Raw genomic sequence first — 14379 nt, forward strand, 5'->3', positions numbered from 1 at the left:
CTGCTACCTGTGTTACTGCTTACAAAATAGATCCAATCCTATTTTTCCTTTGTAAAAGAGTTTGAAGTTCTGGCTAATGTGAATCGTATTTATATAAAGCATAGACAAGAGGTAAATCTAGTTTTCATTGCTTCTTTTATTTTCCCATTGAGTGGAATCTAGGTCATCGAATGTTCCCATTATTAATAGGATAGACAGTTACTAATTTTCAGGCTAACATCTGTAAATTCTATTATGTTTTACATTACCCAAGAAAATCTGAGTGATTTAAGATCCATGCTTAAACAAATAGTTCAAAGTCCTTCAATTTGAAACATTCTTTCTGAATACCAGATATAAAACTATGAATTTTAATTTAGCTATGGCATACTCATGACTAAAATAAGTTTAAAACTTTCCTGCTTCTAATTTTTTTTAAAGAAATTCTTTATATCTCTCATGAAAAACATAGCCTTTCCCAAGTTTGACATACATAAAATCTCGGGCTTGCTTGCAAAATAAATTTCACACATTCTATACTTCATTATTTTAAGGAAAACATATGTCTCTTCAGCTGGATCTTTTGGTAGTTTACAAATGGATTCTTAGCCTCTGTTGTGATATAATTAGATTGGTTTTATTTATGATATTATTTATATCCTTATAATCCATTACATAATATATTGAGTTTCTAAAACATTGCCATGAAGAGGAATCTGTGCTTTTACATGAGGATACAAGTCAAGTATATGGAGAAATTAAGCACCATTTTCAAGGTTTATTAAAACCCCCTTCAATTAAACTTTCATATGCTCTTCTTTTCTTCCATAACTATGCAGCTTATAAAAATTCTTATGTAGTAGGTTATGCATATGAAAAAGAAATGTAAGAAAGTACCAACAACTTAATCTTACCTCAACATCTTCTTGATGTATTGCTTTCATGGGTCTTCTCATGTCCACAGAGCTATTCTCTATCTTAACACAGGAAGTCACTTACCTTTTTCATAATAATTGTCATAATATCTTGCCATTTTAATCAATTTTGTTTTTCTTTTAACTAATTGTCACCTTCTAACAAATAGACATCTTTATGACCAGGTCCCTGTCTCCCTGTGTGTGTCTCTCCAGAACTAATATCTCACAAATCACTTATAGCTTCCATAAATCGCTGAAGAGTCTAATTTATCTTCGATCGATCGATCTATCTATATGTATATATGTGTACATATATATTTCTTTTTTCTCCCCAAATAGTTTCCACTAGGATATATATTCTAATATATTCTTTGATTAGCAGAGGTGAGCCCTGTACCTTGACTTCTATATATTTCTTCACGTATTTGTCAACTATGATAGAACATTTGATTTACCAAACTCTTTTTGCATCTTTTAGTTCAAAGATAGTTTCATATTACAAATAAGTGATTAATATAAAACAAAATCAATATTCAAAACGATAATGTCATAAACTAAATTTAAAATATAATGTGCAGAAAAATTTTCTTAAAAATACTTACTTTACCTCATATGAACATCAGGCTTAGTTGTCCTACTTTCGTATAATGTCCCAAAGCATAGTTTTATTTTTAAACACCTTATAGCTATATCTATGCCTATGCAAACTTAGATTTAATTCGTATAGTAAAAAATAATCATGTACTAACCAAATTCTATACAGCAAGTACTATGATAAGTATATCAGTCAGGATGCTGGTTTTTTTTCTTAAGTAATTAGTTTTTATTATGTACAAAACATAAAAATCTGCCCTTACTATATCTAATGTTTGATTTTTTTATGAACTACAGCACAAATTATGAAAAATTGTACATAGAACATATTACAAAAACATCTGTTTAATCAACCAGCTTCCTGTATTTCAGGATTAATGACTGTATACCTCTTAAGAGGTGAAATACATGATAATTTGGAATTAACTTCACTGATGTGTCATTAATAATACTTTATCATCAAAATAAATGCCTCTTATAATTGTGAAAACTTCAAAAAATAGGTAAAATAGGAACTCAATATTTTTAAATTTCACTTAGATATTCAGAATTTTAAATAAAATTCTTTTAGTAGAAAAGTTTTTAGTTTTTATAACTTTAAAAACTTTTTAGTTTTTATAACTTTCTGTGCTCCATCCAATTGCCTGTATTTGAATCTGAGCCTTACTATTTACTAGAGGTAGACTCTTCGGGAATTTCTTAAAACTTTCTAAGCCCTAGTCATTTTATTTGTAAAATTATATGGTTTTCCAGAGAATTAAAAGATTTTATATGTACGAAATGCCTGAAAAATGGTAAAAACTCTATATTATTTTTATTGTATAGAGTTAATTTTAATAGGGTGATGATTTCTCTTATAACTCCCTACTGAAAATATATTCAAATAAATATCTTCTCAGGAACATTTACTCTTTCCTCCTTTGGGGGCATCCAACTTTTTATGAAATAGAATCTTCTACCCTTGAAAAAGTCCTTCAAGTCTTATCTGAGTGTCAGTCAAATGGCAGTTGCACCCCTATTATAGTTAATGCCTTCCTAGATATTACCCTCTCACAAGCCCAAGGACTATAATTATTTGGAAATAGATTTTCACCTTAATATTGGTGTGCTTTTTTAACCTGTTTGAAAGCAGCAGGTCAAGGAATATTTAAATTATATTTTCTTCTCACTCAGAGAGTTCAAAAATTTTTAAATAAATATTTCAATTCAAGAGGTCAGTGAGAAAATTATACTCTGCTTTAGGTCTTCTAAGGCTTTAAAAATAGTGGGAAAATGTCACTTGGGTTACTTTTAACCCAATCATACCTTTATCATCTGTCAATTCACCATGGCTGTTCCGGAAGCACTGGCTCAGAAAGCTGGATGATCACTCAAGGCTCTTATTTTTCTGGTTAGCTTCTGGCTTTTTGAGTCACTCATTGTTTTCTGTGTATTCCAGTAGAAGAACTCTAGGAAATATTGTTTGTATAAATGTCAGTAAAGTGAAATTTAGTCCTCACAAATAATCTTATATAAAAGCTATGCAACATTTTAGTTCTAAAACTACTTCAAGATCTTTACTAATTTAACAATATCACCAAAAAGCATTTTAGGGATTTTTTTTTTTTCTTCAAAGAAACTATTTTTAAAAATCAGTTATAAAGTCACAATCACTACCAAGTTCAGGGACATGATAAATAGTTTGAAAAGCGAATTGAACTTATGCCTTACATTACATTACAGTAAAGAGGTGTGGATATCAGTAATTTGAAATGTAAGTTCTACTTAATGAAATGAGACAAATAAACAGAATTATACATAGTGTGCATAAATAAGAGTTGCACTGTCCAACCAAATAAGTCATTCTATGTTCATGAGGCAGGAAACAGAAGATGTTTGTTAGATATTGATTTTTGCACACTCACACATCTGTATAATGATCATAGTTAATAGCATTACCTAATACAAAGGGCATGGAGATAGCTATAGCTGTGCTTTTCGATTGCCAGAGGAAGTGTTAAGAGCACAAAAGAAGCTGAAGTCTACCTGTACCTTTCCATATGTACACAATAAAGCAGAAGTTCAAATGTCAGCAAAATATTGAGCCATGAGCCTCTTCCTAATTATAAGGCATAGCAAAATATTTTTAAATGTGTAGACCTATTAGGAGAAACTTGTTCAACCCTCTTATTTTAAATCTATCTAGTTCATATGACAGAGAATATATGATATTATTCCATATCTGATCTTTAACTTTGACATATTTCTTGATATCTTAGTTTTAGATACATCATCCAAAAAACACATAATTGTTGAGTGTTTAATATGAATTGGAACAAGTGGCAAAGAAGTGAACACAAAAATCAGGGTACCAGTTTTTGTGGAGCTTAGTAATAAGGAAACACAAGTATGACCAAATAAACATACATATTGTATGGATAATCATTTTAGAAATGTGTGTAAAATTTATAGTTAACTTTTAAGTCATACTTATAAAAGATATTTAATTGATTTCATTGCTATGTTTTCATATTCTATTGTGGTAATCGGGATCATTTGCTGATAGCCTCCTCCCATCCTCCCTCTCTCTGTTCCACTTTTCTTTCTTATAAATTAATTCAATCACATACATATATATCTACTTTATTTCATTGTCTACATATTTCATTTATAAAATGAATTAAAATTAAAATAATTGACTCTATTTCCCTAAAAATGGCTAAAAATTTATGTCATTTTTATAATTTCTAGTAATGTCTCTTTGAGTGTGTATCTGTGTGTGTAAATTCTAGTGCATTGTATCAGTATCTCTACAGTATAAATTTCTAGAAATAAAATTGCTGGTTCAAAAGTATACCGATTTTAAATTTGGTCATTCTGCCTCACCCTAAAAAAAGTTTATGCAATTTACACACCAGTATTACAGTATAAGAATACTTGTGAAACTATAATCTTTTCTTAATTAATCCATCTATTCATTTATTCAACAGATCATTATTACATACTGACAATATGTGAGGCACAACTATAGCTAATGGGGCATCACAGTGAACCAGCCAGGAAGAATTGCTTCCATAACAGAGCTTATATTCTAACAAACAATTAGTGAAGCTTGTCTCACAATACTTGCTTTTATGATGGTCTTCTGATCTGAAGAAAAAAATAGATTGGATTTTGAGAAAAAAGTCCTCTGAGCTTTGTCATCATGTTAAAATAGATACTATGTCTTGGTGAAGACAGAAAATATATAAGATTTATTTATGAGTAAGCAGTCTATTTAATTACTGGAATTCATTATAACTATCTCACACATCTTATTTTTGTAAAACATCAAGAGGTCAGTGAGAAAATTATACTCTGCTTTAGGGCCACAACTTGGCATTGTAGCAGCAGAATGCAATTCTCGATCGTTGTTCCCATAAATTGTCTAATGATAATTCCATTTGCTTCTTTCTCTTCACATTACACAGTATGATTTTGTATTGTAATTTTAATCAGTATTCCTATATTTCTCAATAATTTTACTTTCTACACAATTTTGTAGAGATCAATTTGAGAAATTAATTTCAAAATTTTTTATACTAACTTATGAATTGGCAATCTATGCACATGGTTATAACAGATTACATAAAAGATATATAGAATGAATTAAATGTTCTTTCCAACCCAGACTCACAGCCGTCCTGGTGGCTGCCCTCACTGTATTTCTTTGCATACTTCAAAGAATATTTTAGGTATATGACCCCTAAACATAAGGTGTATATCTTAATTTATCTGTCAAACTGAGACTCTTTTGAGAGTGAAAGGGTATGCAAGTGTTAATTATACCAGGACAAGCAAAAATCAGAAATATACTGGGCAAACTAAAATGTGGTCACCCTAAGTATATATCATATATATTTGGGTAAATGTATATTTTAATTTGATCTATAGGACATCATACTGCACACTCCTCTTCATCTTTTTTTTTCACACAACAATATGTTTTGGGTATATTTCCAGATGATAAACCATAAAATTACTAATTCTTTATAATATCTACATGGATATATCATTACCTCTCCTGTTGATAGAAATTTAGATTATTTCCATTCTTTTACTATTTCAGATAATATTGTAATTAACATCCTTATATATAAGTCATTTTACTTTTATGTAAGTATATCTGTATGATGAGTTGTTGGAGTTAGAATTGTTGGCTTAGAAGCTATGTTTTTGTTTTTGTTTTTTTAATTTTGATGGACATTGCTAAATACTATCCTGAAAAGTTCTATCAGCAATATATGAGTTTGCCTATTTATTCTAATGCTTGCCAGTGAAATGGATTATCACAATTTGCTATATATGTTAAATTTGTTAATATTTGAAAACATATCTTCTAAATTTTTATTTTTATTTTTATGTAACTTTTAAGTCCTTTTAAGTCTTTTTGCCATTTTTTCTATGAAATGGTTGACCTTTGCCTTATTGATTTATAGGAGATAAATTATTAGACATTTTGCATTGATATGAATTCTCATCCATTCAGACATATGGTTGGAATAATTGATATCTACATTTCAAATGCATCTTTATTTTTGCAACCTTGATTTTCCATCAAAAGAATTCTAGTTCTCTAAAAGATTTGGTTCCTGAAGTCACCTGAATACTCATGTAGGTATTGAAGACAAATTTCATTTATAATGGGGCTTTTCTCAAACAAGATGCTTTATGATGAATGACTAGACATCTGCATACCTTTCATCTGGGCACATATTAAGTATTTGTTTAGTAGGAACTTTGTATCTAACTGTGACAGGTACTACATGTCAAAGATGGTGCTCAGCTGTTGGTAGGTTATGCTTTGGAATAAACAACATCGAAATCTTAATAGTTTGAAACAACAACGGTTAGTTTCTTGCTGATGTTACATAAAAACTGTAGCAGCTGCAATCAATTGTGTCTCCACCTGGTAGTCTTCAATGGTCTTTTTCATTTTAGCACCAGGCAATAGCCTACATTTGGAGTATGTATACTCATGACAAAAGGGAAAAGGGAGGAGTGCTGAACCATACTGGCACTCTCAAATTATTTTTTCTGTTTAGTGTACTGATAACTTCTGCACACATCCTACTTACTGTCCAGAATAAGTAACACTGTAAAACCAGAAGTCAGTGAGGTGAGGGAATATGCTTCTTCCATAGGGAGGTATTATACCTCACCTGGCAATGGAGAGAGTCATACAATCCTCTTATAAAAAGTACAGTAAGAAATTGGAAAAAATATTATAATCTGATCGAGAATTCAAGATGGCGTAGAAGATAAACGCTATACACGCCTCCTCTAGTGACCACACCAAAATTATAACAAAACTACAGAGCAACCAGTTTCCAGAGTCACCAGAGTTCTGGCTAAACAGAAGCCCTACCGCTAGGTCACCTTAATAACAGGTCACCTCAAAACTGTAGGTAGGGTGGAGAGCGAAACGGCCCGGTCACACAACCGCGAGTGGCCATCGAGAATCAGGAGGGCTATCTTGACTGCAGAGCCCCCACCCCCACCCCTACCTGAGGAGCAAGGGGTCCTGGCCACACATTGGGCTCCCCAGCTCAGGGTTCTAGTGCTGGGAAGAGAAGTCTCCACAACCTCTCGACTGTGAAAACCAGCAGAGGTTGCAGAGGACTGCGGGAAGCAGAGAACTTCCTCTTAAAGGGCCCATGGCCAGACTTACTTGCTGACGGATTTACTCGCTCTCAGTTCCAGTACTAGCACTGGGGCAGCTGCTCGAGGGGTGCCAGAAACATACGGGGAGGCACTGAGCTGTCCGACTTCAGGGCAAGGGCTGGAGGGGCAGACTGCTTCTGGACAGAGGTATAAGCAGAAGCCATTGTTTCTTTGTTGAGCCTACCCCTGTCCCAGCCTACAGACGCAGGTGCCATCAACCAGGATAACACAGGTCGCTCCGCCCAGGATATTCCCTGAAACTCCACCTCTCCCAACTTGTGGGCCCACCCAAGCCGCTTCCAGTGTTTTATTCCATACGAACAGGCTATCTTGGCTCCTGCTGAAAACTTTCATCAAACCTCTCAAAGGCTCACAAAACCCAAAGAAGAAGTGTCTGGCCTCTGTGCCCTGATCCTCTTTCTGAGCAGCCCCAAACCCTGCATTAGTGACAGCTGGCCTCAGTTTCAGATTTGACCACTTGAGGCACCTGTAAGCCTAGCACGATGGCAGCCATATGTGGATTGTTTGGTGATTATTACCAGGTGGCCCTGGAGATACTCAGGCTACGACTGAACTTGGCCTACAGCTGGACGCCTCTCAGGTCTGTGCCAAGAGGCCCCATAGCACACCTACTACATAGAGTCACTCTACTAAGACTGGGAGACTTAGGAGCCCTACCTAATACATAGAAACAGACTCGAGGAGGCAGCCAAAATAGGGAGACAAAAAACATGAAAGAACAGAACAAAGCTTCAGAAAAAGAATTCACCAAAATGAAGAAAGCAATATACTAGATACAGAGTTCAAAACACTGGTTATAAGGATGCTCAAGGAACTCAGGAGAAGAGCAGATGAATTCAGTGAGAACTTTAACAAAGAGATAAAAAACATAAAATGAAAATAAAAATTATAAAAGGGAACCAGTCGGAAATGAGGTATACAAAATCTTATACGAAGAGTATATTAGAGGGAACCAAGAGAGTGTAGGAAGTGGAGGATCAAATCACTGATGGAATAGCAGAAGACACCCACTCAGAATGGCAACAAGAAAAAAAGAATCCAAAATAATGAAGATAATATAAGGAGCCTATGGGATAACATCAAATGTAAAGACTTTCACCTCATAGGTATACCAGAAGGAGAAGAAGAGCAAGAAGTTGAAAACCTATTTGAAGAAATAATGATGCAGAACTTCCCTAACTTGGTGAAGAAAATAAACATACAACCCCAGGAAGCTCAGAGAGTTCTCAAAAATATGAACCCAAAGATGCCCATACCAAGACACATCATAATTAAAATGCCAAAGGTTAAATACAAAGAGAGAATCTTAAAAGCATCAAGAGAAAAGCAGTTACTTACCTATGAGGGAGCTCCCATAAGACTGGCAGCTGATTTCTCAAAACAAACTTTGCAGGACAGAAGGACTTGGCACAAAATATTCAAAGCGATGAAAACCCAGGATCTACAACCGAGATTACTCTATCCAGTAAAGTTATCATTTAGAGTCAAAGGACAGATATGAGCTTTCCAGACAGGAAAATGCTAAAGGATTTCATCATCACCAAGCCATCATTACAGGAAATGTTGGAGGGACTTCTTCAGAAAGAAGAAAAAATATGTAGCAAAAATATGAATAAAGAATGACAATAACTACATTTTTATTAACAAGTACTTCAAATGAAAAAGAATTAAGTACTCAAGTGCTCAATAGAGAGGGTGGCTGAATGGACAAGAAAACAAGACCCTTACATATGCTGCCAACAAGATACTCACTTCAGATTAAAAGACACTCACAGACAAAAAGCAAGGAGATGGGAAAAGGTATTGCATGTGGACCTAGAGGGTAGTGTGCTGAGTGAAGTAAGTTAGATAAAGACAAATGCCATATGATTGCATGTATATGTGGAATCTAAAAAACAAAATAAACAAACAGAAACATACTCGTAGATACAGAGAACTTTTTGAGGGTTACCAGATAGAAGGCGGTTTGATGGAGTCAGTGATAAAGGGGAAGGAGATTAAGAAGTACAAATTGGTAGTTACTAACAGTCACAGAGATAGAAAGTATAGCATAAGGAATATAGCCAAAAATATCGCAATAATTGGCGTTAGTGGCACAGTAGATTTATTGGGGTGATTACTTTGTGAGTTACATAGATGTCTAATCACTATGTTGTACACTTGAAACTAATATACTATTGTATTCTAACTATAAGTGAAAAATAAAAACAATATTATCTTTAAAAAATATTGTAATTAACATAGGCAAAACTTTTCACCACAAATGTTCACTTCTTGTTCTTCTCTAGGTAAAATATCCTCATTTGCTTCCTAAGGAGACACCAAAAAGTCTTATCAAATCATGGCATAAGGCTCAAAGTCCAGGATCCTGATACAGGCTTTGCATTTGTTCTAGATGAGAATCTTCTTGATACAGAGATCTACATTTTAAAAAGCATTCACACAGACTTCCAACACATACACACTATACAATAGTGGAATAGGAACCAATAAATCATACAACCAATCTTCCTTCAGAGAGCAAAAGATTAGAGACAAAAAACAGTTGCTCTTCTATAGCAATGATAATGCTAAATTTGGGGGAGAGAGAATAGTCTTTGATTAACTCAACTTTTCTACTTCCTAAAGGTCACCCCAAAGCTTATTGTTCTCCATGGCCCTTAGTTTTGCCCTCTGATAGGTCCTTCCTCCTCTCCTATGCTCTTGAGCCATGTCTGGAAACAGCAGTGAAGAATATACTCACTTCGGTTTGCCTCTGGCTTGTAGAGGTACTCAAATATCATTTTAAATTTTGCAGTCTTTCTCTTTTGACTAGAGGTTCTGCGGCTTGAGTTAATTTTTTTCTACTTGCTTTCAGTCCACATGTCAATAGTCAAGCCTATAAGCCTTTTTAAGATACTTTCTCTCTCTCTCTCTCTCTCTCTCTCTCTCTCTCTCTCTCCTCCTGCATAATTACATTTATAAAGCCATACTCTGTATTAAAGCTTAGACACTAACCATCCTTCTAATTCCCAAAGAGTAGACTAGTTGTTCTCTAAGCTGTGGTGAGGCAATCATGGGGTGATTGGAATTAGAATTTTCAGCAACAGATTTTCTTTGACCAACACATGATCCTTACCATCCTCAGTATACATCCAGTCATAACGAGAGACTCGAAATTGACCTCTGGAAAACATCCTGAATTCCAAGTATATGTCAGGATGGCAATGAGAAGAAGAAACTCGAAGTAGCAGCTCAAAAAGGGAATTCACATATCGAGATTTGATGGTTCTAATAGGTTCCAGGAAGTATTGTTTAGGAATTCATAATTTAAAAGAGATAACGCTGATACCTCTGTTCTTTTTATAGTCTAGTATTCTATTTAGTATTACATTAAATGCTCTTGTAACATCAGTTCTTAGGCATGTAGGCACCAGTTGTTAACTGACTTCTCCAAAATGAGAAAAAAGAGGAAATAAATCCACAGATAAGGATTTCTCTCTTGCAATATTCTGGTTAGCAAAAGGAAAATTTTTAAAGGGACAATGTCACATATCAGTATCTATCATATTAAATAATTGAGAAAAAATCTTTCTTACACTATTAATAAGATGAAATTATTTAGGTATTTCTTGATGGTATTTATTTTCCTCACCACAATTAAAATCGCTACACATCTCCTTCTTCTGTCAATATTTATTGAGTGGTTTACTCTTTGGCAAGGACTATGCTAGTCACTTGAGCTGAGGAATGCAAAATTCAAAATTCCTTACACATTCTGGCATAAAAGAAGAATGATGAAACATGCAGGACCCAAACAATAGGGTGCACATTAATTAGAAACCAGTTGAGTTCACATACCAAAAAGGTGTGCCTAGGGAATATGGGAAGAATTTATAGAGGAGGTGCCTAAGAGGATCTTAAAGAATGAAGAATAAACAGATACTGTGAGTGTAGACGACATCGACGCAAGCACAATGAGCATGAGAAAAACAGGACACAGTAAATACATTGGCATAATCAAAGCCTAGTTTTCACCTAGGAAGAACTGAGTTCCAGACTGGTCAGCCTTGTAAAATATACTATAAGATTCAAATTATTCTTCAGCAGTTAGAATGCATTTGAATATATATGTATGTATGTATGTATGTATGTGTATGTATGTATGTGTGTGTATAGACATACATACATATACATATACTTTTTTTTTTTTTTTTGGTCTAGATGTGGTATGATCAGATGAGGGATTTAAAACAACAGAACTGATGGGAAATAGATTGACATTGAGTGGTGCTGACAGCAGGGAGACCAAGTGCGACAAATATAGGATTAAACTAAGATCATGGCCATTTTCTTTCAAAAATCATCTTTTTGAAATATTATAAGCATTTTTTAAATAAATAAATTCTGTTTCCTGATTTCACTACAAATGTTAATTTAGTTTCTACCATGATTCTGAAAAAATAAAATTAAAGTTTCAATGTTGTTTTAACTTGAAATATGCTATAGGCAAATATAGAACCATTTTAATAGAATATAATTAATAAATACAAATGCACAGCTCTTTTAATTAATTTATATGAGGAGGATGGAAAAATGTTTGGAATACTTTATATAAAGTAATAAAGCCCAACAAGCAGTTACCGTTTTTAATTCACATTGCCATTCCTATTTAAACAGAACATGTGATAAAATGGAGAAAAATTTACTTAAAAATATTCATTTAAGCAGAGACCTAATCCACCGATTTTACTCTCCTAATGATTATAACCCCATATAAAGGCTGTCACTATATCCTGTACTAGGTGGCAAGTTTTACTGAGCCAAACTAATTAGCAATTAATCTGCCAGAATCCACTCAAAATATTCTCCTAATTAATCAGAATAGGAATCTCTGAATTGAAAAATGTTATTATCCCATGAAAGAAATCGTATCAATTTCTAGGGTTACTTAACTAATTTGTCTGTCTTTATTCTTGCATACCTATCAGTCTTTGCTATTCAAGTCAGTTAAAAATGTTCTGATTACCTGGGATGAAGAGCTTATAAAAAGCTTTCTAGGAGAACCAAAGAATTGAGATTCTTAGGTGGTTTATATTTATTTGTTCAAGCAAACTTAATTCTAGTAATATAATTCATCTCTCTATTCACACACTAAAATAGTTACCTCTGTAGTTCTTTGATCTTTAAATGACTTGCCTTTTTAGAATACATTTATTTATTTTTTACTGTTTTGGCTCTTCTATGTAATAATTTCTTTTAATCTCTCCCTCAATAATTTTCAGTGAATGTTTCCAGAACACTTTCACTAAAATTTTAAATGTCCTTTAAGTGTAGCAATTAGTTTTATTAAGACATAACAAACTAAATCTTAACAGCAATAATGAACATTCAATGAAACAAAGACAACCCTCCATTTAAGATATAAAACTGGCACTATTTCTTTTCCAAGCTGAGAAAGTACACTTTGCCCTTTGGTAAGAATTTGACTTTAATATTTATAACTTAATTGCTTTATTCTGTGCTTTTAAGGACTTAGACATCATGCTTTTTTTTTCTAGACCTCTGAAGATAAAACTTCTTTTAAATCTCCATGAGTTTTCCAAAGTGTACAGTATAGAAAAAGCAGGAGCAGTATAACTATAGTGGAGAAACATGGCAGACACTCCCTTAACTAGATGATCAAGGCTAACATTTTCAGTGATAAATTATTTTGATCGTGCAAATTTTTGAGGACATGTGATGACAATGGCACTTGACACTTGTATTCTCCCTAAAACCCCATTGCCTCAGTCTAGGGAGACAGAAAACATCAGACTAACTCAAACTAAGGGGCATTTTACGAAAAAAAAAAAAAAAAATTAAACATCAACATAAGAAGGAAGGTTTGAAAACTGTCATAGAAAACGGGAATCTAAACAAACAATGATTAAATGTAATGTAGTATCCTGGATGGGATCCTGAACAGAAAAAAGGGCATACGAGAGAAACTAGGGAAATCCAAATAATGCGTGGAGTTTACTTAATAACAATGTTTCCAAAGTTTAATTGCTTATGAAATTTTGATAAATGAAAGAGAATAACTAGAAAAGTTATCTATTATTAAAGATATCTGTTATATACTGTAAAGTTGTAGCAATTAAAATGGGTGAAGTTTAGTGTCACTCACTGAATGTTTCTGACTCTCAGAAATCTTTCAGGCACATAGTACAATTCCTTGATGCTTATCATTGCTTGGGGCCAATTGAGGAGTTCTGGCCAACAAATTTTGTGGGTAAACGATTTGTAACACTTCTTGGACAAATATTTAATTGGTTATACAAGTCTCCAGTGCTTTCTTTTTTTTCTCTGACAAAGTGACCAACAATATTCCAAATTGTGTTTGCCCTATCAGCCTGGGTCCACTTGTGACTCAAGTTCCAATGAATAGAGTTGCTCTCTTGACTAGGGTACATTTCTGCAGGGGAAACAACCAGGAAAAAAAAAAATTCAAAAAAACATCGTTGTCGTAAATCACTGAGAATTTGAAGTTGCTGGTTATCACATCAAAACTTTTGCTTATACAATGAAAATGCCATTTTTTTTTAATGAAGAAACACCAAAAAATTCTAGTCACACAGACTTTGCTACTTTAATTAACTAGATTCATTGAACAAACTTAATAATTGCCACTATTTTCCTTCATAATGGATTGTATGAACATAAGAAAATAATTTTTAAAATCTGTGTTAAGCATAAAAAGTAGATATTTAGTTTTAAAACATTAGAGATAATATTCCAGCTATAGTATTATCAAACCTTATGCTAAAGACGAACATTTATCTAACACCATTATTTCCCCAAGTAAAATTAACAGCATTTAAAATACTTTAAGAACTAGGATTCATGTATATGCCATGAATGTCAAGCTTAGCATTTGCTTTGAAGGAATATTTAGTAAATGTTTCTCCTCTACCAAAATCTCTCTTGCCTCATCTTTATCCACCTATACTATTCACTCTTTTTGATATTCTTTTGACAATCTACATCTTACCCCTCCTTAAAGAGAAAGACATCTACCATCTTATCTTTTTTGCCCACAGAGAAAACATTTCTCTGAAATACTATAATACTCACAGGACATATTTAAAAGTTAAAATATTTTCTACTATTATTTTATGATTCACTGTAATTGTCTGTGATAATCTCATCTCTTTTAGCACACTGA

Source organism: Pteropus medius, unplaced genomic scaffold, assembly GCF_902729225.1.
Source record: "Pteropus medius unplaced genomic scaffold, Ma_sr-lr_union100, whole genome shotgun sequence".
Taxonomy (NCBI): Eukaryota; Metazoa; Chordata; class Mammalia; order Chiroptera; family Pteropodidae; genus Pteropus; species Pteropus medius.